The following is a 13,104-nucleotide window of genomic DNA, read 5'->3' as shown; positions in this document are numbered from 1 at the left end:
TGCTAATCCCTAGCGGAAACAGTTAATCACTTGCTGCTCCTACCGGTCCATTAAGAGGACTAAGGAGTCAGCAGTCAATGTATAAAACAGTCAATAAAGTAGGCTTTTCAAACGGAGTAAATTATTGCAACCACAAAACATAATTGAGCATACTGAGAACAAAACACAACTCTAAATGTCTAACCTTGGTACAATTCCTGTCATATGAAAGGCACTTGCACAAATGCAAGTTTTCAGATCATGGTTGCCCACAATATGGTTTTGCACACGTCTCACCATGATGCAATCTCATCACTAAACTGCAGTATAGCTGCTGTAAGTGGCAGTCTGAGCCAGACGAAGCGTCTGTCTTTGTCTGTTTGACTTGATGTTAATAGAAAGTCCCTGAGTGATGAGGACATTGGAGAACGCTATTCAGAGCTCAAAGAGCATCCGGGGTCGTATGGTGCATTAACTTTAAGAGCTGGTGCTTATACTTTGTGCAATGTGATTAGGAGCATGGTTTCAAATATATATGTATATAGTTTCAAGTGTAATCTCTGATGTATGCTGTAAAGTTCTGTGGCCTTTGGCCGTGATAGAAATTAAGTTAGTCTTGACTTATTCAACCTCTTTTTAATTTTACTTGTGGAATTAATTGTCTTGGCACCTGAAGACTTTCTTCATCAAAGACATATTCAGTAACAGAAGGTTAATGCTGTAATAGGGTGAGACTTGTATTCGTCTTTGTGTGTGTGTGCACATGTTTTCACTTGTACTTGTAAAGGCAGGAACATAACTTCTCGCATCTTGGGCTTGCTATTCACGGACAGAAAGCAGATCCTCGAAAGGTAAACAATGTGATAAAAGGGTCATGACTTGTGTTTTGGTAAAAGTATGATTTTAGATGAGGTTAACTTGGGGTTAAGCATGCAGTGGTGGGGTGTATAGTCTGACTCTGAGGAATGTGGAGGCATAAGTGTAAAGACAATTTACTTGTAGATAATAAAATCAAGTAGGTGCGTGTTCATTTTGAGTTTATATAGAACTCATTTCTGAGGGCTCCTGTGACGTGGGTAGGACAGCATGTGAAGCTGATGTGCGTCTCATGCAAAGTTTGGGAGTCATGCAATGCACGTGCATCTCTACGAATGTTGGCCACACACACACACACACACACACACACACACACACACACACACACACACACACACACACACACACACACACACACACACACACACACACACACACACACACACACACACACAAAGATCATGCCTCTGTGTGTTAATCCCTCTGTGGGTGCTGGTTGAATTCCACAGAGGTTAATTAGAGATAATCAGAGGGAGCCACTGTTCTGCCACAGAGCAAACTCCACTCATTTGTTATCACTGAACTCTTCCCTTTGTCTTTTTCTCAGCCTCCTTTCGCTTCTCTTGTTTTTCAACCTTTGTGTGTGTATGTGTTTGTTTCTGGGAGGGTGGCCGCGGGTAGCAAAATATGAATATATTTTGTTGACAGTAGTAGCCTTGAAGGTCTTTTTAGAACAACTCGCAACTTATTTCCTCGACAAGACAACTGCTTGAAAAAAAGGGCAAAACAAAGTTGTTAGTTCTGAGTTCAGCATGATATCTCACTCTGTTGCTCCTTTAAACTCCTTCATTTCCCCACGTGGATGAATAAAGGTCCATCTTAACTAATCTTATCTTTCCTCTTTGAATGCATTTAAGATCACAGATTGGATGATAAACATTGTATTACACTATAATTGAACAAACAAAGCTCACAGACTTGCAGCCCTGAAGCATGATGGAGGTAGACTTGAAAAAATAGTTCATTGGGGCACTCCATGGCATAGAGGACCCATCAGAACCGTACTATGATGATGTCCTTGAGGCTGGAGATTAACCCGAACCACAAAGGGTTTTCTTCACCTCTTTGACTAACCTGTGCTCTTTCGTCTACATATTTTCTTTCATTCTCTTCTCGCAGTTTTTAAAAGTCATCCTACAGTGTGATGCAAGAACAAAAAAGTTGATCCACTTCTGCAAGGATTGAGGACCATAACCTTGTTTAGGGTTCTTTATTAGCTGGGTTCAAGTATTATCACAGATGACAGTGTTTGTGGAAAACTGGTGAGGGATTCAGACTTAGTCGCCTAACTAGCATTGACTATTGGTCTGTAAGGTCACCTGTATTGAAAGCAGAGTTGATAAACAGGGGATAGTGAGAATCTCCATGTTTAATTGAAGCCATGATAACCTGTAAAGTCATGCCTAATAGTGTCCTGTCATACCAACACAGGCCTTCTCTTCTTTCAACCAATCAATCAACAACGTTATTAATCCTGCAAGGGGCAATTGGTTATGAGCAGCTTGTACACAGGCAAGAACAAACAGGAAGAACACACACAGATACACCGGGGAGCAGAGATGTGGATCATTCCAATTTACACGATAAATAGTTCATAGCATCACAATAATAAATAAATAAATAATCAAGTTAAAAAGCTAAACACAGTTCTACTCTTGTTGTTGACACAGCCTTACACACTCTCAATGAATTTTCTCACTGACTAATGAAAATAAATGTTTGGCATGTGAATCAGAGGTGATGCTCTTCAGGCCAGCATTGGGAGTCAGTAGTGACAGTGTGTGGGGATAGTGGTAAATGCTTCTGTTTCTTACTTTCACTGTCCTGTTACTTGCCCTTGAGCATGACACATAACCACAACTGTAAAATGGTATGAATGGTTACAGTCAAAGCTTATGGTTATCCTCCCAGCTGTATCTGTGTGACGATGCACGATTGTAACAGGGTTTAGTGGTGAAAAGACAAGCCAGTCAAAGCAGGGTAAATAGAGGTTACAAATATCCCTGAGCACTCTTCTGCTCTGTCATTGCCTCCCCTTTTGATTGATGGCAGGATATGCCATTCCTATCATTTTTTTGTCTGTCTTTTTTCCCAATCCCTTCAGCTATTTCATGAGAATATGTTAATTTCACATTCCAATTATGAAGAAGTCACTCAAAGGAGGTGAGTCGAGGTTTAATGAGAAATAATTGAAAATGTTTCAGCTTTCTGCTGTTGCACGAAATTGAAGGGCAATAAGTCAGTGTTCAACCAAATTAATTTAATTAAACTTTGCTACAGTAAACAGTAATGGGAAGAGCTGAAGTATTCAAGATGAATGTTCCTTTTAAAGTCCATGTAATGTCCAAAATAAAAGTTATTCTGTGTTAATAAATCGCTTCATCACTTTCCACTGTTTCATTTGACATATCAACATCAATGATTCTTTCCATAAATACCCCCCAAATAACATGAAATGTGTGCCACTTTCCCGTGTTATTCCGCTCCGGTAGCGAAAAGCTTGCCAGCCATTAACCCAGCTGTGTGACGTCACACGTGGCAAACACCAGCCTCGTCTGGATTGTTTGTTTTGTATCCTTCCGCTATTTTCGCTCAACATATGTGTAACCGGACCTCGCTAAACCTTTTTTTATCTAACAATTCATGATGGGGAAGCGATGTGTAGTTGTGAGCTGTGAATGTTTCCTGATTGCTATAAACATTGATCATGGGTGCTGGAAGATTGTGCACAAAACTCGGGTCAGAATTAAGTTACTACAGGTGTTATGCCAGCTTGAGCTAAATGTCACCAGAGTACAGTGAACTTGCCTAGTGACTGAAATATATAAAAGTTGAAGTGAAATAAGTAAGGCCAAAAATGAATTACGTCTGAATATCTTTATTATTTTTACCACTTTTAATTATTTGTGGGCTCGCACATATACCAAAATAGACTAATGTACACTGCAATAAAGATAAAATGTTACAAGTGAAAAATTAACAAAAGAACCCTTTTTTATTTATCAAACAGTAAATTAATACAATCTTACAAATTTGTGATTTGGAAAATGTTGTTATATTTACATGTTTCTTTGGAAAAATAATATTGTAAATGATGTACTTTGTAAATTATTTACATCATGCGAAACCATTTTAACCAGTTCAGCTGCATGACTTATGTCAAATTACAGATTTGGCCATTGAAATCCCTGATAGCGGCCTCCCGGCTCAGGGTAAGTCTTCCGTATCTCGGTTACAGCACATGCAGCGGGACTCTGATTTTTGGGCCGAGTAGGCCTACACCCCAGCACCAACGTACAAACTGTCGATAAGCTGTATATCGATACTTCCTAATGAAAAAAAAGTATACAGATTATAAATATATTTGGAGAAAAATAAAATGTTATGTAGTAGCCTACTATTATGTAGCAATTGTTACAAATTGGCTTATAACATGATATTTGTATTTTACTTGTACAAAATAAATATGAGGTTATACATGACTGCTTGACAGAATCATAGACCTCTTATATATTTCCTCACATGTGTAGTTGTTTCTTTTCTCAAGCATACATTGAACTTGCATACACAGAAAAAATAAAAGCCAAGCTGTTTTTGACGGCTTGAAAGAGTTTAATGGTATCTTTAAAAGTGTACCATATCTGTAGCGACTAAAAGTATTATATGAAAGCAAAGCTGCAATAGGCAGTTGGGTCAATCAATATTTACTTACTGGTGTAGTGGGCCATCAACTGCTCTGTGTTGTTGTTTGTATTGAAGATACGCTATTTTCAGTGTCCAAACACTGAGACAGCCTTCTCTAAAGCCTGGGTGGCTAATAATGCACCTTGGTTTCTCGTCGGTGTCTTCTATCTGGCAGAGTCCTGCACGGGTCTGATTTTCAAGACCCGCTCCCGCCCCGCACCCGTGACGTGCAGTACCGAACCCGCCCCGCTACCCGCACATATTGCCAATTAGTCCCGCAACCCGACCCGACCCGCCGGCACATGATCCGCAACCCGACCCGAACCCGCATATATATAAGCAGTGACAACGTGCAATTATTAACACACGCAGTTGCATATTTGGCTCAAAAAGCCTGGGATGTTGTTTATTTTCTCCATCTAGGATGACACCAAAAGCCTCCCAGACGTTGGATTTTGCTCTTGAGGAAGAGTTATTGAAAATGCTGTATTCTCCGCTATAGAGAGCTTCACCTCAGCCATTCAGAATGTGGTGCGCTCAGCAGCAGATAGATGCACTGCAGAGGTTATGATTATGCTCGGTACCGCGGAGGAGAGGTCTGAGGATTTAAACATTAAACTAAATTATTATTGTTTAAATATATTTATTATGCAACACCCGCAACCGGACCCGCATCATCTTTGTTTTACCCAGAAGCGAACCCGGAAAAAAGCGTTTGAAAAAATACCACCCGCAAATCACCTTTTTTGCGGGTCACCCGTCGGGTACCCGCGGATACCCGACCCGATGCAGGACTCTGCTATCTGGTCAGTAGGTTGCAAACTGTCTATTTGTTCCATCACCTGCCAGATCTCTCTGCAGCATACACATTCATCTGCAGTGGGCATGCTTTCACAGCATTGACATGTACACCTGAATATTGTACATAACATTAAAAAACAAAACAATATCTGCCGGACGTGTGAGGAACAGATGACAAATTAAGATCGACATTTAGTGCAGGTCAAACTAAATAAAACAGAATTTACCATTCAGTATTGCCGACTCGAGTCTCGCCGGCTGCGGAATCCGCTTCTCTTTCACAAGTTTCTGCCTCGTTGTTCGATTGCTGGGCAGGAGGCTCGTACTTATAAGGCAAAATGCCTTGAAGTGAAAGGCTAGCTGGTTCACTCTCTACTTCTGTTACTGAATCCAGATAACCCACTGAATCTGAGCTTGAATGATCGCTGTCGCTGTCGCTGTCTGAAGTTATCGCGTTGCTTGCCATTTGGACTGATTTGATCAAATGGCAATGTTTGCCACGTGTGACGTCACCGCTCGTTCGGGAGTGATCGGGGGCGTACTCGGCAAACTTCGGAACCAACATCGGTTTTTAACGTATATGTCATTTAATTATGACGAAACTTTAAACATTTGTATTTATTTTTATTCTGGTGATATCTAAACTACATGTTAAAAAACACCTGTGTTAGATGCATTACATGGCCTTTAAAGATGCCTTATTAGTTAACGTTAGGATTCTGAACATGATCATATTACAGAAAGCATGAAGTCTAAGAGTTTCGCCCATAAAATAGCAATAATACAGCCATACCTGCTTTGAAGGCTCATATATATGACAAGACCATATAGCCTTTTGTAGTGAAGGCTGCCTGACAGACAAAGAGAATAGAGAGCCTGTGTTGGCCAGATGCCACATATACTGTACAGCAGGCTGGTCTGTGGACATTTTTTATTAGGTGTGTACTTGAATGTGTGTGACTGTAAATGTATGGTGTGTTTGTGTGTGTTTGTGTGTTAGTCTGGGTTTGTGTATACGGATGGTCATGCAATGCCACGGGTCATCAATAATATATCAGGTCTACTCTCATGCATTTAACACTTGGTTTCACTTGATTTACTCATCTGCTCCTCCGCCACAGGGGTATAAAGTTATCATTAAAACATCTCCTCCCTATCCTTCTTCCTCAACACATTCACCTTTACAGTGAAAAATAAAACTGTGCTATAGATAAATCCCTTAGTAGGTACTTCAAGGAAATGAAGTCAGCCACTAATAAATATTTGACTTTGAATCATCCATGAATCAGTGAATATCATAGACTAGCTGTGCAATAAGACAAGTTAAAAGAAGAACCCATATGAATATAAATTGAAATTAAGAAACCAATTAATGTAAATTGGTGACTTAATACAGTGTGTCATATATATGCTTGTACATGAAAGGCACCTGGAAAGGTTGAACATTCAAATATACAGTTTTTTACATTTTTATTTGATATATAGCCTCTTAAAATCAGCCAATGTATGAATAGCCAATGAGAAATGATTGAGCCTGCCAGCTTGCCGCCATCTCCTAATGGGAGCGGCTTAGATGGTATGACTCACCGCTTCATTAAACTGCTGTTTCATAGGCCGTTCTTCAACAACATGTTGGAAATATAAAATTAAGAATAAGTCTTCCTAGTCGATGTTCCCAAAACAGCCACCATGGTTTCCCTCTTTAAAAATACATCTATGTAGGAAGGTTTCTGAGAAAAGAGAGCATTCGTCAGTAATATTCAGTATACTTGAAATGACTCCCAGCAACGCATCTTGAGCATCGCCAGGCCACAAGCAGACTTTGTTGTAATGAGTTCATGTACTTCCGACGCCTGGAGTAGACTCAAGTAACACAAGTGTAGTGTTGGTCTTTTTTTCAATCCTTCAAAAGATGACACTTTTTGTGTCTTTCAGTCTGCTTAAAATATAAGTATTATCCTTTGAGTAACGTAATGTTAATTTTACAAAGAAATATTTTCTTGTCATTAACTGCAACACATTAGCATAAATTACTGATGCATCAAGCCTTTCATTTACAGTGTGCGATCCAATACCAATTAGGTGTCTTGACATGAGCACTGATGCACATTTATTGAACTCACGCTTGTCTCCAGATGCACTTACCTCTGTGTAAACATAAATAAATGTGAGTTTGATTGAACACGAGGCTGAACCCATTGCAGTATCTTTTTGTCCACATCCTTAGTTTACAATTAATATGTCAATCCATTGTGACCCGACAGTGCCTTTATACTTTAATACAATAGCATAAATAAACTGGTTTCAACTTTAGCGATTAGTCATTTAAGTCATTATTTGTTCCTATTCATATTTCTTTAATGTTTCATTTAATCCAACTTTCTACAGCTTTAAAGGTCAGACAGGAGTCACAGCTAACATAAGGGGATATGTTCTCATTCTTGGTAAAAAACAAACAAAAAAAGAATGATGACAAATAATAAAATTGAAAGTAGGAAATTAAAGGAACAGAAGAGAAAATAGATGATTGAAAGAGTGGAGAAGAAAACAGATGATGGGGAGATCGTAGGAGAAAATAAATAGATGGAGTCTGGAGAGGGAGATAGGTGGCGGAGGCCTGTTTATGTGCAGCTGCATTAATCTCTGTCAGTCTGTTGGTCAATATTCTCTGTGGTTTCGACCATTAGACATCGCTGTAAATGATTGATATGGCAATAACCTGTTTACCCAGGTGGCTTAAAGCACTGGTATTCTTGGCAATATTGAATAAACAGCAGAAATCCACTCTTCTTTACAATAGTAGGTTCACATGCATGTGTTTTTAGAAACACACGCAGGCACACTCTGCTCAGGGACGCATTGGTGGTGGTGGCAGGGCTGCAGGGAGCTGCTTCAGCTGGAGTAAGTTCAAGCATCTGTCCAGCTGAAGTGTCCTTGAACAAGATGTCGTATCCCTACTTAATTCACCTCCCTTTTTTAGTTATAGCTACCTTGAATGCTTCTTAATCATTTCAGGACAGAATGTTAATAAATACAGAGTCTAGGGCTGGAATATTCCCCAACTTCCATTAAAGGTAGGTAATTCACTTCAGAAACTCTTTTTGTTATATTCCATGGAATGCTCTTAACATCCCGATAGCAATGAATACATTAAATGCTTTAACAATAAATATATACAAATATTTCATCCGTGGAAGCCGTGGCGCTGTAAAAAGCAAGTCCAATGATCTGCCTCGGCCCGCGGCAGATAATTGGATGGCCTACCTGCCTGTCAGCCTTCCATCTCGCGCACAAACTTATCTCGTGCTCTCATTGGTCATGTGTGCGTTCGTGTGTGTTGGAGGAAGTCTGAAGGAAGGGGCAGATTTTTTTCGGTTGTGCACTTTCAAATTATAGCGCACTCGAGCTGGTTTCTCCATTCTTACCTACCCTACCTTTAAATAGAGAGCAGGATCACATCAGGATAGACCCAGTCTATTACAGATCCAACAAACTCACATTCATACCACAATAGTGTCTGAAAATACAACAGATTTTAGTGTGCAGTCCGCCTTGCCTGTTAGTAAAAGCCTGACATACAAAAACACACTGAAACTGTGATTCTAACTATTGAGCCACGCAACCACTGCTGACATTTCACATCTTATTACTCAGTATCTCTGAGGTTACAGGGAATTATGGAGGAGGCCGGTTGCTTTGATTGAGAGTTGCCCTCTGTGCTGTAAATGACCTGCATCTGGATCAGAGCTGAAGGTCTGCTGAGAGGCAGCAGGATATAAGATGTAGCTCCGCCCCCGGCAGAGTCACTTCAACTTTCCCTCCACTGTCCTCACTGTCTCCAGCCACCTCAGGGCCGCCTGTGTCTCCTGCTCCCAGCGGGGCAGCTTATCAGCCACTGCTACTTAGATGTCCCCGACACACACACACACACACACACACACACACACACACACACACACACACACACACACACACACACACACACACACACACACACACACACACACACACACACACACACACACACACACACACACACACACACACACACACACACACACACACACACACACAGTTGAGTGCTCTGCATGTAAACATAGATTAGATTTATTATTGACTTGCTTCCATTATAGTATGGGCAACTTCAATCTTCTCATCATACAGTATGATGCATAATGCTATTAGGTTGTCTTTGCACTGAATTATTTTTAGAATCTAGTCTTGCTACAATGTCTGGGAAATGCTTGGAAATGTTAAGTTAATTTTAAAGCTTTAAACGTAAGAATAAGACAATCCTTATTCATGACTTCTCCTGTTTAGGAGCTATGATTTTAAAGTCTGTTCTGCAAACGGATGCAAGTTAAAGAGCTAACGGACTGAATGCATTAAAATTGACTTGACTTTAAAACTTCCTACAAAAAAATACAACAACAATTTGTATTAATTTGTCTTTGTTTTGATGATAACTTTTTAAGTAAGTTTATTTAACTTTAAATTATACATAGTATAATAACAGATTAAATTAAATCAGTTTTAGATATTAAAATGTAATTATGCATACATGGCTCTATAATCTAAATCACAAATGTATCCTCTTTAAATGTATTTCTATTTTAAAATGTTAATATTGTATCTCCACGTGTGATTGTTTAATCGCATTTAAACAATCAAGTGATATATTTTATCTTTGCATATCTTGTCAAATTAAAATATCTTTATACAAATGTGTTTAATGTACATACACAGATTGTTGATAGCAGCTTTAAGTTGTTATTGTTTGTGAGATGATTAAAAACAACCTTTAAATGAAACAGAAAGTGAATCATTGTCAAAATGGGCTGCTGCAAATGTCTTTGAGTTGAGTTGTAGTGCGTCACATACATTGGTATGGTTATGAGGAAACATAGTTTAAATATGATAATGTAATTTTAGTTCTCAAAACCTTTGGTTGAAAGAATTGCAGTATGGGAGGCTTCACCACCTCCATTATATTTTTCACAATGCGTGGTTGCTAAAGAATATCTATTGCTGGCAAACTACCGCATGCAAAGACATTAATTATATGAGCCCTAGTCCATAACGCTCAGAAGTATTGACTTTTATTCCTTCTTTTGCTATTTCCTATAGAAGCTAATTAAAAATGTTGTATAACTTTTTCCTATTGCAGAAGAAAGAAAAAAACTTCCACACTGCATTAGGCTGCTATACATGGAATAAAGATGTAATCAAACGTAAAGAGGAGGGGGAGGGGGTCCTCACCTGTCTCTGTGTGATTCACACACATTCTGGTTTTTGCATTACATAGCTAATATTCAAGCATAAATTGTATATAATGAGATACAGGGACTTTAATATAAAACCAGACACCTTTATTAGAAGTTAAGAGTTCTTGAAAAAACACCTGGGTGGAGACAAAAAGTGGTGGGGTCTTCCCATCAAAGCAGTTGAGTTGAGTCCAGCTCTGTAAGCAGGAGTTGTCTTATTGATCTCATAAGCAAACGCTTGGCTGACTCAGCAAGGTGAATTGGTAGCAGATGAAAGTTAATAGAGATACTGTCTTGTGAAAATCTGCAATATTACCTATTTGGTTAAAAAAAAAGTCTTTTTGTTCTGTTCATCTGGTCATAGCTTCAGCTTCATAGTGCCAGTGTTCTGAGGCTGTTCAGATTCACAGTGATACAATACCACAGTGGTTTTCTTCTGTGTATTTTGAATTACAACTATCTACTTAATCTGTTTCACTTTGGCCAATACTGTGATTGCAATGAAATTAAAGTTCAAGATAATGCCTTATTCAGCCTTTGTGGATGCTATACTTATTTGAGGTCAGTTTGTTGTGCCACAGCCTATGATGTACAGCTGAGAAGGGCAGATCGAACCCTCTGCCACATTTCAATCTGCAGGAGACACTTTACTGAATGAACTCGTTTTTTTTGTTGCCATATTGTTACATTATTCCAGTGATGTGTATGTGCATGCTTGTATTTATTATTGTATTATCTTGTTTGCATACCTGCCCTCCAGCAGCTGCCTCGGGCAAAGGAACTACATTGTACTCGCAGCTCTGTGAGGACCTGCCGAAATGAGAGACTATATCAGAGTGGTTCAGGGATTTTCAAAAGAATGTATTAGAAAATGTATTAAGAGGGTGTTATTCTCCTTGAAGAGAAAAAACCTTGTATCTGGTCTTTTAAGCAGATGAAAGATGGAGTAGCAGAATCTTCATAACCTCGTCTTTGTGTTGATGAGAATGCGAGAGACACAAAAGAAATGTTCTTTGTAAAGCTAGAAATTAGCATTGCCTTGTTGAAGAAGACCTCGTTGTCAGCCAGAGACCTCAGTTAATGTATTTTGGAGAAAAAGCAGTTCAGCTCAATATGGCGGAAAGGAGGATAATCAGGAGAATTCTGCCATATAGCAAATGAGCTTTCGTCTCAAAAGTTGTGCTTGTTTATAATTTGCATTTTAAATTCATTCAAATGTTTTATTTTCATGAATATGCACAGTCTTTTTCAGCCAAAAGAGGACACTTTTGGCTTGGTGTCCCATAGCCTATTTAAGCTGGATCTCTGGTTGTGGGAGGAAGGACCATGTGGTTGTGGGTTCTCTTTGCATAAAATGAAAGCCAAATGTGAAGAGGCACATTAGAGATCATCGCAGAAGAAAAGCTGGTATAGGCTGAGTGAGCCAGGAAATAAATGCACACTTTATTAAATAAGTGTCAGTCGGCCATAGCAAACCCGAAGACATCAAGGAGAGAGTGTTTTCTCTTTAAAAAAGAACAACATGGACCAAACCATTGCTTTAAGTTACAGGTGTCTCTCTCTTTGACTGAAAACAATTAGCATAAAAAGCCACAAAGGAAAATATTGTGGATGAAGATATTTTGTCGCATCATTGGTAACAGTGTTTCTGATAAGATGTCTTTGAATTATTCTTGTTTCAGTTATACTTTGTCTTTCTTTGCACGTCTCAGTAATTATTTATTGATCTGTATTTTGTGTGAGTGCTTTGAAGGGTGGAGGGTTTTTATGTTTGTCATACAAAGTAATCCCTGAAGTTTCTTGAATATTTGAAGTCCATTGTGTGTTCTTGGGTAACTAACTCTACATTTGAATTGCGTTCATAAAACAATCATGACGTACCTCATGACGACAGCCTATCAATTATTGTATATGGCGGGAAAGGGATATACATTCAGATGATGGGCAGAATAAGATGTAGACGGAGCCTCAGTGTTGTCTCCCATAGATTACTTAAGAGCCATGTTGATGTTTAAAGTAGGCAGCTCAGGCCGTCATCGTCTTGAAAGTGATGCCATGCTATAACTAAGCAAATATAAAGCCATGTTGGCGCAGTGTAGCAGAAAGCAAGCGGGTTGCGACCTGAGCCTGCAGCTGTCATTCAAAGTGCCCCTAAAAGAGTACCGTGTTTTGTACAACCTATTTATTTCTGCATTTCAATTCCTTCCTTTTGGAGTCAGCCTCTTGTGGCCATTCAAAGAAGTCTGCAGTCTTTGCAGTTTTTATTTGTTAGTCGCTAAATTAAGATAGTTTTCCAAGTATAGATTCAACCAATGCTGCTCTCTTTTTTCTTGAATTTGTTGTACTTTATTTATGTTTTAGATGTTTGCCCAACCCTGGTATTCTTCCATTTTTGGCCTATACATAATGGATGATGTGTGAGTCAGGGTGGAGTTAGGTTCAGTGGCTCGCAGGCATTGCAGTGAGATGGAGTAAGGGAAGGGGAGGGAGACGCCGAGAG

The sequence above is a fragment of the Notothenia rossii genome (assembly GCF_949606895.1).
Source record: "Notothenia rossii genome assembly, chromosome: 2".
Classification (NCBI taxonomy): domain Eukaryota; kingdom Metazoa; phylum Chordata; class Actinopteri; order Perciformes; family Nototheniidae; genus Notothenia; species Notothenia rossii.
Note: the sequence above shows the minus strand (reverse complement) of the source record.